The 17,231-nt window shown below is 39.4% G+C and overlaps 1 pseudogene; it reads right to left on the bottom strand.

Annotated features, from left to right (window-relative positions):
• Positions 1-17,231, bottom strand: part of LOC124007956 — a 234,027-nt pseudogene that overhangs the window by 121,103 nt on the left and 95,693 nt on the right.

Below are 17,231 nucleotides of genomic sequence, written 5' to 3' on the forward strand. Positions count from 1 at the left end.
TATTAGAGAGAAATGAAAAAGGTTGCATCACGGTGGAGGTCTCAGGCTGATTGTTGCCTTCATAATTCTCTTCTCATGTCTATCGAATCACCACTGTAGTCGAAGCAGGACTGCTGAGATTGAAAGTCCTACTGAGACTATCCTAATATGGACACTGTGTATATATTTCATGTTATTCGCTCAACCATCGTGTCACGAGTTATTGGTGATGGTGAGAGGTTAGCATGTCTTGTGGGTATGATCTTTGACCCACTAACTTTCTCACTCATCATTATTCACTATTTATTCTTGATTATCCATAATCATGGTAGCATCCACGTGAATGTATAAGTGTTAGAAACATATTCTATTGTTATTTACAATGCTGGTTACTCCAACATGACACATTATTTAACATTCATTTCCACTGGGCTCAAAAAAGTTGAAACACACACACATTTTTTATATTTTTTACTGCAAATGCATCCAACACGTTTGTAGGGTCACAAGCTAGATGCCGTCATTCCGTGGTAAGAATATGGTACCAAATACTAAACCTTTGACTACTTGATAAGAATCTTTGTCAATCATTTTTACCCCTACCTTTGAGGGAAAAACATATGACTTGTTGAACAAAATCTATTTCTAAGAGCAATTGTATTATTATTAAAGAAAATAGTTTCCCAATTTCTTGGAGCGAAGAATATTGGTCCGTATTTTAATTATTTGTTTGAAACAGTCATTATTGCGCTTCTTTATCAAGGGTGTCAATAATTCTGGACCCCTCTGTGCTGTATAAAAGTAGTTAAAATTCATGACATTTTGATGACGGTAGTGTGCTAACCAGGTTTTTGACCATTTTTGGGTTTACTTTTAGAAAATAATGATATTAAAGGACCAAAATACCCCAACCTCAAAATGGATGTAATTTCACCCCATTTACAGTCAATGGACAGGATGGGAAGCATGAACTATTGTTTTTATGAGAACCACAGGCCAAGTCCTCGGCACCAACGGGCTGAATATGCAAGTCATTTTGCGGGAGCATTACATCTTTCGTTTGTCTCTTTGTTCTTAATTTATTTATTCATTTTTTGAACAAATTACTCCACTCCCCACAAAGAGCCTATAGACGAATGGTAATTGTTGTAGCCCTGCAGGCATCAGTGAATCTTGTTCATTTGCTGCTATTGATTAAAACTAAGTGTGCAAGGCACTGCAAGGAACTAGATCAAGAATCCCACTCCCCTCTCCCTCAAGACAATTAGTATCATCCAGTACTGAGGTATCTGCCAATTCTCATGCTGGGGGAGACTAAACAGATCATTACAGGGGTGGGCAACAAGTCAGATCACTTTGGAAAGTCAGAGGAACCGTGTCAATAATGGACTGCATGGCAAATGTTGCTGATGTGTCTTAGAGGTTACTTTTGGAGTGATTCCCCCAGATGTAAAAAGTCTAACAAATGATCATGCCCCATTATGGGTGAATTATTGGTTGGTGTAGTGATGTTGTTCAATGTGGGATCAGACATCATGAATGGGCAATTGCAAATATACACCATAGTTGTATGTTTCCTTTGGAAATACAGGTTTAGTTCACAATGATCAAATTAAACTAAGCTGAAAACGCACAGCCAATAAAAATAAAACAAAAGTTGGGATTTTGAACTAGGTAGCACATGAAGTGTCAAGTGTGGGGTTCACCCAGCTCCATCATTTCCTAAATAGAGAACTATTTATCAATCTGGGGGCCTGTTTTGGAACTTCAACCATTTCAACTGTTAGCACAACTTTCAAAAATCATATCGATAAATTATCAACACAACATTTCCTAAGCCCAAAACAGACATCAATGCAAAATGCACAAAATGCAGCACACACGTTAAATGATTAACTTTGCTCCTTGGTGATGTTTCCCGTAGGTACAGATCTGGGGATCTTCCAAACCTTAACCATTGTTTGGTAAAATGAAAAACTGACCCGAGATCAGTGTCCAGGGGCAACTTCACTCTCCTCCATTTACCTCTTTCACCTGGCGCTGCTCGACTCCAGTGCACTGGTTGGTCATTTGCCCGTCTCCGGCCTTGACCAGAGTGAGGTAGTAGCCACTGCCAAAGTATTTCTTCAAGAACAGGGAGGAGCCATAGCAACACATCTTGCCGTGAGAGATAATGGCAATGCGGTCTCCCAAGATGTCCGCCTCATCCATGTGATGAGTGGAGAGGATGATTGTGCGACCTGCGGGGGAGAGATGGAGAAAACCAATCTATTGATTTCACTCAATGGGTCCAATTTGAGGTGGTAGGGGGGGTGGTGTGTGTATGTATGCGTGTGAGTCAGTACTCTAGGAGAGGTTTGTTTGTTTGTTTCGTCAACCATCGTGAGAAATAAAGAAAGTTGCACCAAATAAACAACAACTGTAAAGTCATTGAACTGAGCCAAGTTTCCACATTGTGTTTTTGTGCTTATTTCCTCATTGTCCAGCCCTCTGTGTCAACACTCACACTGTGCTGCAAAGCAACAAGACTGTGTGTGGGTGGGAATCTGGAACAAATGACAAATTCTGCAGTAACAGTCTTCCTTCCAAATCAAGATAGAAAACAACAACTACATACACTTCCACCTAAATAGAATACTATTTAACCAACACACAACTATGCATAGGCCTGGTTAAATAGATCTCCTAGCAGTCCCTTTGTTTTGTTTCTGAACACACGTTCCTTTCTTGTCAGTGGAAGTTATATTTGAGTGAAACCAAATGGCAACCACAGAGAATCCATACACGACCCCGGAGCCTGCTTATTCACAGAGGAAGGGGTGGGTTATATCATGCCGCCTGAGCTAACATATACTAATTAGCACATTCCTAGTCAATCAGGAAGCAGGCATGACATTTGTGATGAAGTCACAGCATGGTCATCTAGCGGATGTCGTTAGCTCACAGCGTGTGCGTGGTGGCAGCAGTGAAATGTGTCTCTGTTATTGTTGATTGTGCCACATTTTCAAAACAGCATAAACACCCTTTGTCTCCAATATATACTCTGATATGCAGGGAAATGTAGGATTTTAAAGGTTAGCAATACAATGTCTTTATTGAAGTGTAACAGGGTATTTACATTTTAAGAGGAAATAATGATGTAACAGGCCACATACTGCAAGACTGCTAAACGGATGTGAAATTAGGCCTAAACACTACATGCAACCATTGTGTAAAACAACAATGGGAAAACTAGGAACCCCTACATTACAAGATACTGACTAGAGTCAAAGTAATATGTAAGTGAAATACACTGTGCTGTTTTGTGGAATTGACAATTGGACCGACATAATATTGGTGATGGTATTATTAATGCAGTCCAGCTGGACCCCCCCCCCCCCCTTTTCGTCAGATTTGGGGTCATTATTACAAAAGGTCAGGGATATCTGCTGAGCATGTCGTTTTTTCCCCCCTCCGTGCTAGTTAAATTTGTATCCCCACAGGACACATTACCTGGATAAGGACACACTCGGAGGTCGTTAGCCATACCCTCACGCAGCAAACTGCTATTTTGTTTGGAGAACCTGAGAACCCAAACATTTATTCCCTCCCACCCCTTGTGCCCTGTCACCATCTGAGCTTCTGAATTTGATCTCTGTGCTATGCTATAGCTCTTTACTAACATGGCCCAGACACCCATTGAGTGCCTCACTGAAATCACATGAGTATTAAAACAAGCATGTCACAAACATCAAAATGTAAACATTTGTGGAGTCACCTTATTTAGTTTTAGGTAGCATTAAGTTTGCTAGCAAAGATGGATGCAGTACTTAACTAACTGTTAGTATGTCAATCACAATGGTAAAATGTAAACTTGACACAGCAGCACTACTGGAGCTCGCAAAATAGTGTAGAAACAATTGCTAACTAACTGCAAACACATTTTTCTGGCTAACTAATTACTTTGACTAACTGCGGGGAAAAACAATACACTTATTAACATTAATTAGCAAATGCAAATCTCGTTGCTAGCAAACAAGATGCTGTATCAAATACTGAAAGGTGTCTCCGGTACTGTTTACCATGATGTCTACACTTTCCAATCAGATTGTTTCTCCCCAAAGCAGCAAGATAGTTAACTAGCAAAGCTGTCATAAAAAAAGCCTCCAGAGTGATGATGGGAGGTGGCTACAGTTGTGTTCATATTTTACCAAATGTGACCGAAAGCACTTTCCATGTGTATCAAATGTATGGAAAAGAGCGGTTCTTTGAAGGGGGAAATTGGGAGGATTGCAGCAGGTAGTCCCATGTGATTCGACACTACTGACATGGCTCATTTTGCATGGCCGTTTGTGCTCGCTGTTGATATTTCAAGAAATTGCCTTGGTTTACAGGGAGAAATAATAAAAACACACTGGATGATGGGAGCTGGGAGAAAAATAAATGTGTTTGGTCGGTGTGCAGCCCACTAAGGTATACTGATTTATGGTGTGTTGTGGTGCATTACAGAACAAAGTGATAAATCAAAGTAGTGGGAAACACAGGTACATCTCCTGTGCTGTGAATACATGCAACATAATACTGGTGAAAACCGGAGTTCTAAAATCCTGTATTCCTTTAAGAGTACATCAAAATGAGGGATGCAGACATTCATGCAACAGCTGCAAGATAGTTAATAGGTGTGTGTACTTAGGCTAAAGTAAGTACCTTGTACTGCATTCAGAAAATGTTCACTCCTCCATCATCTAGACTACTTAACTCTAAACTAGTCAATCCTCATCCCACCTCAAGCACTCATCTAGTCTACTTAACTCTAAACTAGTCATCCCTCCTCCATCACCCAGTCTACTTAACTCTAAACTAGTCATCCCTCCTCCATCACCCAGTCTACTTAACTCTAAACTAGTCATCCCTCCTCCATCACCCAGTCTACTTAACTCTAAACTAGTCAATCCTCCTCCATCACCTTGTCTACTTAACTCTAAACTAGTCAATTATCCTCCCTCCTCAGACATCACCTAGTCTACTTAATTCTAAACTAATCAAACCTCATCCCTCCTCCTCAAGCCCTCATCTAGTCTACTTAACTCTAAACTAGTCAATCCTCCTCCATCACCTAGTCTACTTAACTATAAACTAGTCAATTATCCTCCCTCCTCCTCAGACATCACCCAGTCTACTTAATTCTAAACTAGTCAATTCTCCTCATCCCTCCTCCTCAAGCCTTCATCTAGTCAAGTTCAAACTCTGCACTAGTCAAGCATCAAACTTGACTAGGTGAGGTCTGAGGAATGATAATATTCCTAATATGGATTCCATAATAACTAGATCAATAATGTGGAAACTATTTACACCTGAACAGTACCTGGGCTTTACCTGTTTCACTCAATGAGAAACAGAAAATCTGTCTGAAGTGTTGCAGTTATCGTATTACTAAACCACTAAATAAGTCTGACATTCACCACACTCCATAGCATAGACAGATAAGTGTTTCCAATGACATCATTGGTGTGCATCACGTGATTTTGACCAACTGTGAATAGGCATTTCCTACTTGTTGGTTGACGATGTCACTGGAAACACTTTATCTTTCTCTATCCTTTTTTTAGTACAAAACACAGAAATGCATCATTTTCACATGCAGTCTGTTGATTCTGGGGTGGTGCAGGAGATGAACATGAAGAACATGAAGATGACAAATTGTGAACTTTTGCTTTTAAGGGACTACGTTCAGAAACAGGACTTGCACTTAGTTGTGTGGTTGTCTACATCTTTAACTTCAAACAGGCTGTATCTAAAGAGAGTGTTCTGTTTATCCTATCAACAGTACATAGAACATTTCAATTGAGAAAAGTGGGTAGTTACTTCTGAATTGGAAGGACAGGGTTTCTTAGTGCCTGTATCCCAACAAATTCTGGAAAAAGTCAAGGGGTATGAATACTTTTTGAAGGAACTGTATGTCAACACCGACAGATCCCTTACTGTACAAGCAAAGCTTGTTTACACTACTGCTCCAACGGTTGGAATGAATTTGTCCTGATACTGTATTACATAATTTGTCAACAGGGGACTCATTTGTTCTGATACTGTATTAGGTCATTTGTCAACAGGGGATTCATTTGTTCTGATACTGTATTAGGTCATTTGTCAACAGGGGATTCATTTGTTCTGATATTGTATTAGGTCATTTGTCCTGATACTGTATTAGATCATTTGTCAACAGGGGATTCATTTGTTCTGATACTGTATTAAGTCATTTGTCAACAGGGGATTCATTTGTTCTGATATTGTATTAGGTCATTTGTTCTGATACTGTATTAGATAATTTGTCAACAGGGGACTCATTTGTCCTGATACTGTATTAGGTCATTTGTCAACAGGGGATTCATTTGTTCTGATACTGTATTAGGTCATTTGTCAACAGGGGATTCATTTGTTCTGATACTGTATTAGGTCATTTGTCAACAGGGGATTCATTTGTTCTGATATTGTATTAGGTCATTTGTCCTGATACTGTATTAGATCATTTGTCAACAAGGGACTCATTTGTTCTGATACTGTATTACATCATTTGTCAACAAGGGACTCATTTGTTCTGATATTGTATTAGGTCATTTGTTCTGATACTGTATTAGATCATTTGTCAACAAGGGACTCATTTGTTCTGATACTGTATTAGGTCATTTGTCAACAGGGGATTCATTTGTTCTGATATTGTATTAGGTCATTTGTCCTGATACTGTATTAGATCATTTGTCAACAAGGGACTCATTTGTTCTGATACTGTATTACATCATTTGTCAACAAGGGACTCATTTGTTCTGATATTGTATTAGGTCATTTGTTCTGATACTGTATTAGATCATTTGTCAACAAGGGACTCATTTGTTCTGATACTGTATTAGGTCATTTGTCAACAGGGGATTCATTTGTTCTGATACTGTATTAAGTAATTTGTCAACAAGGGATTCATTTGTTCTGATACTGTATTAGGTCATTTGTCAACAGGGGATTCATTTGTTCTGATACTGTATTAGGTCATTTGTCAACAGGGGATTCATTTGTTCTGATACTGTATTAAGTAATTTGTCAACAAGGGATTCATTTGTTCTGATACTGTATTAGGTCATTTGTCAACAGGGGATTAATTTGTTCTGATACTGTATTAAGTAATTTGTCAACAAGGGATTCATTTGTTCTGATATTGTATTAGGTCATTTGTTCTGATACTGTATTAGATCATTTGTCAACAAGGGACTCATTTGTTCTGATACTGTATTAGGTCATTTGTCAACAGGGGATTCATTTGTTCTGATACTGTATTAGGTCATTTGTCAACAGGGGATTCATTTGTTCTGATACTGTATTAAGTAATTTGTCAACAAGGGATTCATTTGTTCTGATATTGTATTAGGTCATTTGTTCTGATACTGTATTAGATCATTTGTCAACAAGGGACTCATTTGTTCTGATACTGTATTAGGTCATTTGTCAACAGGGGATTCATTTGTTCTGATACTGTATTAAGTCATTTGTCAACAGGGGATTCATTTGTTCTGATACTGTATTAAGTCATTTGTCAACAGGGGATTAATTTGTTCTGATACTGTATTAAGTAATTTGTCAACAAGGGATTCATTTGTTATGATACTGTATTAGGTCAATTGTCAACAGGGGATTCATTTGTTCTGATATTGTATTAGGTCATTTGTTCTGATACTGTATTAGATCATTTGTCAACAAGGGACTCATTTGTCATACTATATTATGTCCTTTGTCAACCGGGGATTAATTTGCTCTGATACTATATTATGTCCTTTGTCAACAGGGGATTCATTTGTTCTGATACTATATTATGTCCTTTGTCAACCGGGGATTCATTTGTTCTGATACTATATTATGTCCTTTGTCAACCGGGGATTCATTTGTTCTGATACTATATTATGTCCTTTGTCAACCGGGGATTCATTTGTTCTGATACTATATTATGTCCTTTGTCAACCGGGGATTCATTTGTTCTGATACTATATTACGTCCTTTGTCAACTGGGGATTCATTTGTTCTGATACTATATTAAGTCATTTGTCAACCTGGGATATATTTGCTCTGATACTATATTTTGTAATTTGTCAACCGGGGAGATGCTGGATGAAATTACAATCTGTATATATAATAGATTGAGCAGCTATGAAACAAATTGTTCATGGAATAGCCTATGAATTGGTTTGCAGCTGTGATATCGGTGATAGTAGGATTAATTTGCAAGGCAATGTGGCATCACAGTGATTATTTCATTTGTTGACTTGATTATAAAAAATGTGTGGGAGACGAGGCATTTAATTCAGCCTAATTTCATTCATAAATGCATAATTTCCATAAAATGCCTTTTGTTTATGCTTTTTGATTTATGCTTAGAACATTTGTCTTATCTCAATGATTCATCACCTTAATTAAAAACACACTGCAGGCTGTAGCATTAGATACGCACGGATCATTTTCTAGCATTCTCTAAATGGCATAAATGCAATTGTTTCCCCAAGTGATCAAACGCAACTTAAACATAATCCACTATCATTACCAAACCTTTTGTCAACTACATCCTCGCCTAAATATGAAAATATATTTCACTGCTAAGACATTAAGCTTTAAACAAATATATAACGTTGTAAGCTGTAATATCAGTACATGCTATTTAATGTACACCCGAGATAAACTTTGAAGTTAGGCATTTGGCTGCTTTCTATCAGAGAAGTAGTTTATGTGGCATCGATATTAGTCCAGAAAATGTATTCTAGTGTCAAAATTGACAACAAAGTGTAAATAGGACCATTTTGTTCATGAAGTCAGTCTCTGAGGATGAGTTTCGATTTCGACAATGCTCAGTTGCCCACTAACACGGGATACACAGCTGCAGGGATTGCGCTCTATCAAATCCCACCACGGAACACAACTGATTTCTTAAGTTACACTACATATATATTTACAAACGTATGTGGACACCCCTTCAAATTAGTGGATTCAGCTATTTCAGCCACTCCCGTTGCTGACAGATGTATAAAATCGAGCACACAGCCATGCAATCTCCATAGCTAAACATTAGCATTTAATGGCATCATTGAAGAGCTCAGTGAATTTCAAAGTTGCACCGTCATAAGACTCCACATTTCCACCAAGTGAGTTGTTAAATTTCTGCCCTGCTAGTGCTGCCCAGGTAACCTGTAAGTGCTGTTATTGTGATGTGGAAATGTCTAGGAGCAACAACGGCTCAGCCACGAGGTGGTAGTAGTGCTGTTTGCGGAGACCGTATTACGAGGAGTCATTGAAGGCAGTCAAATTCCACGTGACCATTTAATCACAGTAATTAGGCTTCTCCAAGCTCTGATGATGCTGATGGCCATTAGTAGCCTACCAAACTTACTCACTGACTGGTACTCAGCACTCTATTGTCCCTCAAATCACTCTGATTTCAATGCTGTGAGGGGAACGGCACCTCAGTACCTCCAGGCTCTGATCAGGCCCTACACCCAAACAAGGGCACTGCGTTCATCCACCTCTGGCCTGCTCGCCTCCCTACCACTGAGGAAGTACAGTTCCCGCTCAGCCCAGTCAAAACTGTTCGCTGCTCTGGCCCCCCCAATGGTGGAACAAACTCCCTCACGACTCCAGGACAGCGGAGTCAATCACCACCTTCCGGAGACACCTGAAACCCCACCTCTTTAAGGAATACCTAGGATAGGATAAGTAATCCTTCTCACCCCCCCCCCCCTTTAAGATTTAGATGCACTATTGTAAAGTGACTGTTCCACAGGATGTCATAAGGTGAGTGCACCAATTTGTAAGTCGCTCTGGATAAGAGCGTCTGCTAAATGACTTAAATGTAATGTAAATGTAATGCAAATGTCATCAAAAATCGAATCAACCACTTCATGAGAGCCCATGAGCTCATGTTGTGCAACATTTCCGTAGGCTAAGCAATTGCGTGAGAAAACAGAGTGATGGCCTCTACTAAAAAGAGGATCCCATCAGCTTTATTTAGGCTATGTCTAGTAATGTATATATATTTCTCAACTTTACCAATATTAAACACATTACTTATCTTTATAACAAGAGTATAGCCTACCTGGCTGGCATGAAAATGAACCACGGAAAAAGCGTCCCCCATTCGCTATTAAAGTGCATAGATGACATGTATTTTTTCCCCACTGCCCCTGCTTTGGGACAGGTGCATGACAATGTTCCATTCTAAATCAAAACAAATTTCACACATACAGTACCAGTCAAAAGTTTGGACACACCTACTCATTCAAGAGTTTTTCTTTATTTTAACTTTTTTTCTACATTGTAAAATAATAGTGAAGACATAACAACTATGAAATAACACATATGGAATCCTGTAGTAACCAAAAAAGTGTTAAACATATGAAAATATATTTGACATTCGTCATCAAGCCACCCTTTGCCTTGATGACAGCTTTCCACACTCTTGGCATTCTATCAACCAGCTTCATGAGATAGTCAATTGAAATGAATTTCATGGTCGAATTGGTGCAAAGAAACCACTACTAACCACTAGTAAAGGACACCAATAATAAGAAGAGACTTGTTGGGCCAACAAACATGAACAATATACATTAGACCGGTGGAAATCTATCCTATCCTATGAAATCTATCAATTATTTTAGATTTTTGGTCCAACTGCCGTGTCTTTGTGAGATGCAGAGTAGGTGAACGGATGATCTCCGCATGTGTGGTTCCCACCGTGAAGCACGGAGGAGGAGGTGTGATGGTGCTTTTCTGGTGACACTGTCAGTGATTTATTTGGAATTCATGGCACACTTGGCTACCACAGCATTCTGCAGCAATGGATTGCTGGATTGCATTTAGTGGGACCACCATTTATTTTTCATCAGGACAATGACCCAAAACACACCTCCAGGTGGTGTAAGGGATATTTGACCAAGGAGTGATGGAGTGCTGCATCAGATGACCAGGGCTCCACAATCACCCAACCTCATCCCAATTGAGATGGATTGGGATGAGTTGGACCGCAGAGTGAAGGAAAAAAATATATATATTTGTTCAAAACGTTTTTGGTTATTACATGATTCCATATCTGTTACTTCATAGTTTTGATGTCTTCACTATTATTCTACAATGTAGAAAATAGTAATACAAAGAAAAAACATTGAATGAGTAGTTGTGTCCAAACTTATGACTAGTTTTGTATATTATTTAGTATATGTAAAGAATTATATATTATCACTTGTGAATTATATATATATCACTTGTGAATGATACCCAGTATAAGAAACAATAGGCATATATGTTTTTGATATGATTTGTATCACAAGTGGCAAAATAACTTCTTAAAATGAACCACATTAATCCGCTTTACAAGGAGTATAGAGCCTAACAGGCATACATAAGCAGTGTGTGAGTTTCAAGTTTGGGGAAGATAATTTTCACCATTGAAATGCACCTATATATGCACCTATTGCAACCTTCCGGTTACTAGTCGAACACTCTAACCACTAGGCTACCCTGCCACCTAGTGAAGAAATAGCCTAATATTTAATCAAATGTTAAGGTAAATGTTCTGATCTGTTTCGTCGGCCACATTGCGTATAACAGTTGTTTTGATGCTAGTGGCTGTATTCATTTGGGATCTATCACATCCCACAACTGTCCCAGACTATGTTTGGAATATTTATTTCTCGCACAGAATAGAATAGGTTGACTTTATTATTATAGGGGATAGTAGATAGACATAGGCTAGTGATTTGCTGTTCGTTAGGTCTACTCATCTTGTTGACTGACGAAAAGTAAATGTGGACAGTTCTTCCAATATCTTCAATATGCACCTTGGAGTTGAGTCTCTGATGTGTCCGTCTTCACTTGTAGCCTGTGAGAAAGGGGCCAACGGCACAACGGCCACTGGCCTCAAAAGGCATGGATATTTTTGAGGGTGCATTACGGCCACACAAAGGGAATGCTGCCGTGAAATTCGAGGCATTATCAATTGCTTGTCAAATTGTGAATGAGAGACTGAATGTGTACAGCCTGCTCAAAAAACAAAGCAGAGTTCATGCCTTTCAAGCAACTTTTTTCAAGTCATTATTAGAGTCGCATCTTGCAATGTATTAAATAAATATCAAAACATATAGCCCAACGTTTGTAGAACAACTAAAGTTAAATGAATAGCTCTAAATTAAGCATATAGGAGTACGACTTCTTTTTAAATTGCTCAACACAGAATAGCCGTATGTGCGCACTCCCTCAAATCGTTTGGAGAAAATATTATTTCCATTTTATTCAGCTTTGTTCAATTGTAGTCTTTTATTCTCTGAAAACATATCGAATAATGCCATGGAATTTTAAGCAAATCTTGTCTCCTAAATTAACTTGTGTAGCCCAAAGCCATTTGGCATAGCCAGAGTATGCTATTCTGTTCTTCCGAAATAGACTACATTTTCTTCATATCATGCTTCTTTAGACCTGTCTAAAGTAAATCATGGATTTGTTTTGAAGGTGTAGGCTATTTTACATGGATTTATTATACTTTTAAAAATGTAGATGTTCCAAAGGTCTGCATCAGTGGCTTGTAGGCTGTGTGTAGAAGCCAGTTACCGTGAGACCTACAGGCATTAGCTTGACAATCACAGGCTGACGACATTTCGGGACCGCCACAGCCCTAGGTGTTAGGCCATATAAGCTCATAGAACGTACAAATCTTCGGTTGCAACATTCACTACCGAGTTCCAAACGTCTTCTGGATGCAACGTCAGCACAAGAACTGTTCGTTGGAAGCTTCATGAAATGGGTTTCTGTGGCTAAGCAGCCGCACACAAGCGCAATGCCAAGTGACGGCTGGAGTGGTGTAAAACTTACCACCATTGGACTTTGGAGCAGTGGAAATGCTATCTCTGGAGTGATGAATCATGCTTCACCATCAGGCAGCCCGAATCTGGGTTTGGAAGTTGCCAGGAGAACGCTACCCGTCAGAACACATAGTGCCAACTATAAAGTTTGGTGGTGGAGGAATAATGGTCGAGGCTTTTTTTCATAGTTTGGGCTTGGCCCCTTAGTTCCAGTGAAGGGAAATCTTAACGCTACGGCATACAATTATAGTCTATACGATTCTGTGCTTCCAACTTTGTTGCAACAGTTTGAGGAAGGCCCTTTCCTGTTTCATCATGACAATGCCCCAATGCACAAAGCAAGGTCCATACAGAAGTGGTTTGTCGAGATCGGTGTGGACTTATCTGGCCTGCACAGAAACCTAACCTCAACCCCATCAAACACCTTTGGGTTGAATTGGACTGCCGACTGCGAGCCAGTCCCAATCGCCCAACATCTGTGCCTTACCTCACTAATGCTGAATGGAAGCTTGTCCCTGCGGCAATGTTTCAACATCTAGTGGAAAGTCTTCCCAGAAGAGTGGAGACTGTTACAGCAGCAAAGGGGGGACCAACTCCATATTAATGTCCATGATTTTGTAATGAGATGTTCGACGAGCAGGTGTATCCATACTTTTGGTCATGTAGTGTATCTTAGATTCAAAGCCAGGAATACTCACTTTGTTCCTATGGTGTCTCATGGGGGACAAACATCAGTAACTGCCACATCAAACTACACCCCCCCCCACCCCCAAGACTGAAATCTTGTTTTTCTTAATTGGTGTGTTTTGTTGCTCTTTAAGAACTCCTCCACGCTGTGATTACACTCTCTCCCTTCTCTCTCCTACCCAACTATTTGATACATGTTCACACATCGACAGTTCAAATTGGGGAATGGCAAGTGCTTTCAGCACATGAGTTTAATTGGAACTTATTAGATCCCCCATACCTATGTTTTAGAAGTAAACTAGGAAGATCATAGATCAGCATCCAAATGATCCATGCAGGTCATGTCTTCAAACATCTACAGAGTGTAAGAGATCTTCAGAGGAATACATGGAGGTGGAAATGTGATGTATTCCTATAGGGACCTCATTAGTGTCTATTGGATGTTCTAATTACCAAGCTACAGTGCATACATGTTACAAGTTTGTTTACTTCAGAGCTTCAACTATGTGAAAGGTGTCAGTTACTTGCTATCAATAACACTTAGACTGACTAATGGGAACATTTGAGAATCAGATGATGCCATTTCCTGGAAAAACAATTAGCCAAAAACAGCCGAAATCCGTAACTTACGCAAACGTCTGAGTTACTCTTAAGTTTAAGAGCAAAGCACTTTATCCAGGAGGTAAAACATGCAATATATTAGCTTGGCTTTGGTTTCAAACAAATATATTCTTAGTGCAAATTCATTCCAATGATAATGATAAACCTTAGCAACAATAAGACATGCTACGGTATGACACTTAACTAGTATGGATGTGAATGTTCTCATTAAACAAGAGTTCTCAAGCTCTGGATGGGACTTGATTAGGTAAAGAACACTGCTAATGAAATAGCTAAGATGAAATGCTGCTCAAACATTTAGACATCTTGGAAATGTGTTATGTTATAATGTAATTATAATGTCCATGTCTTGCCTTTCAGTCAAACAGGCAAAAGTGCATCCCAGAAAATGACAAGCAATTGAATATGTCAACAATTAAAGAGCCTTTTAACTGTCCCATCAAATTGGATGAGTCTCCGATGCCTTATTATCGCTGTCATCTAGTCAACATTATCGGTCTCCGTGACGATACTGTAGACTGGGAAGACAGCTGTGTCATTGCCGACCCAAGCAAAAGCAGACCAGAAAAATAGTCATTAAAATTAAATCAATGAAATGCTCATTTAAAAAAAAGAGTTAACTTGCGTGAGCTCTCCTAAAGCCAAATGATCTACCTTCATTTTGTCATTTAAAAAAACAAAAAAAACATGTAATTCTGGATGTTTTACAATGCATTTAACTTCAGATACAACAGCTGTAGACCGTACAGTGAAATGCTTACTCGCAGGCCCTAACCAAGAGTGCAATATTTATGTAAAAAATAGGTATTAGGTGAACAATAGATGAGTAAAGAAATAAAAACAAGTACCTTGGTCCATATCTGAGAAAGTTGTCCATAGAGAAGAGCCATAATAAATACTGAAGTCAATACTCCAAACAACATCATACAGTGTGGTTTGGTATTCAACCGACAGATCCCATACCTTGTTTGTACTTCAACAGTAGTTCCCATATCCCCCTCCGGGCGTATGGGTCCACCCCCGCTGTGGGTTCATCCAGGATGACGATGTTGGACCCTCCCACGAATGCGATTGCCACCGACAATTTCCTCTGCATTCCCCCTGAGAGAGGACACAGTTCACATTTGGTCACTTTCTCCTCCCTTCAAATGACACATATCCCCAATTCCAAATCGACCCCTGGCCCCTACACCCGAGACACTTGTGTGGTGGATCTTAATGAATTGAATAGGTATAGGGAAACAGGTACGATTAGAAGAGGACTTTTTGGGCCCTTGAGAGAACATACAGGCCCAATTCCAAATCAACTTCTGGCCCCTAGCTCCTGGACTCTGTTTCTCCACCTTTCCTTCTGATAGGGTAGGTGGAATTTGAACCATATTGTGTAAGATGATTCAATCATTTCAGATCCATGCAGTGGGGCCACATTGTCTTTAGGTTTGATTTATTTCCTTTAAAGTGTGTCAGAGTTAGACCTGATAACCAGGTGTGTGGACTTCCTAGCTAATCAATGACCTTATTGATCGATACAGGGAAGAAACGACAACCAAGAGACTGAAATGAAAACTAGCATTTACAGTGGCCCTCAAAGACTAGGCCTGATCAATTTTGACATTTAAAAAGCATATCTGTGTTCATTTTGATCAATTTCTTTGAGGTTTGGTCCTGATATCACTTACAGTTTGTCAGCTTTTTCCAGTCATAAAGGTTACGTTTTTGGTTGAAAAAAAAAACTAGCAGGTATCTTTCTCAATAAGGATAGGAAAACACTGTCATAGAATGGCAAGGTATGTACTGTAGCTAATGGTCAGTTTGACATTTTGTTACAGATAGTACAAGCACATGAAACAATTATACTATTGATCGACAGTGTTATTGCCAGTGTGAATATCACACCTTTCCAAGCAGATTGCACATCACATACACAAATCCTATGCTGCCTGCTGCTACTCTGTACTCTATTTTACTCATATTATTATCTATCCTGATGTCTAGTCACTTTACCCTGCCTTCATGTACATATCTAACTCAATTACCTTATATGAATTATCCTGATGCCTAGTCACTTTACCCTGCCTTCATGTACATATCTACCTCTTACATTTGAGTCGTCACTCTTATGAAGAGCGACTTAGAGTAGGGAGTGCCCACGTCTTCGTACTGGTCCCGTCTCAACCAACTGAGCCACAGGTGACTATGCCCCTTTCCTGACGCATAGTCACTTTAACCTGCCTTGATGTATATATCTACCTCAAATACCTCATACCCCTGCACATTGATCTGGTACTGGTGCTTCCTGTATGCAACTCCATTCTTGAGTATTTTCTATTTTTCTTTTCCTTTCTAACTCTGCATCGCTGGGAAGGGCTTGTAAGCAAGCATTTCACGGTCAAATCTACACGCGTTGCATATACAATTTGATTTGTTAACAAGCAGATACACAAATGGTGAAGAAACCCGATTGTGTATCGGGATGATGAAAGTACAATGATTGCATTCCCATCAGGCCATCAGGCCATTAGGTCTGTTGTCCAATTTTTATTTGACATGAACTTTCCTCACATTAAAAAGGTTGGATGGAAACCTGACACAGAACATCACAGGCTGACACTCTGGGAGCTGCTGTGAATGTGTCTTGTGTTGTGCTAATGTTGTGGAAATGTCAGACTAGATTAACCTTGAATGTCATATTTCAGTGATTTTGTTCACATGCAACCCATGACTGGAGCCAATTTATCAAGCATATTGTTTGCCCCCCAGACAATGGATTATACACCTGCATTTCCACACGCATGCGTGCACACACAGTTTGACAAGTGGTGGCTCGGGGACAGAGTTACCTAATGAAAATGTTATATAAAGTTACATTTGTGCATGATTGCATTCCCTGGACACACACACGCACCTGACAGGTTCTTGGCAAATTCCTTGCGTTTGTGTGGCAGCCCGACATCCTCGATCATTTGGTCAATCTCCGTTTTCACTTCATCTCGGCTTCGTCCCTTTAATCTGGAGTAGAAGTAGATGTGTTCCTCCACTGTGAGGCTAAGAAGCAGAAAAAGTGATTTGATTTATCAAAATGTACAA

This window comes from Oncorhynchus gorbuscha, linkage group LG21 (genome assembly GCF_021184085.1).
Source record: "Oncorhynchus gorbuscha isolate QuinsamMale2020 ecotype Even-year linkage group LG21, OgorEven_v1.0, whole genome shotgun sequence".
Taxonomy (NCBI): Eukaryota; Metazoa; Chordata; class Actinopteri; order Salmoniformes; family Salmonidae; genus Oncorhynchus; species Oncorhynchus gorbuscha.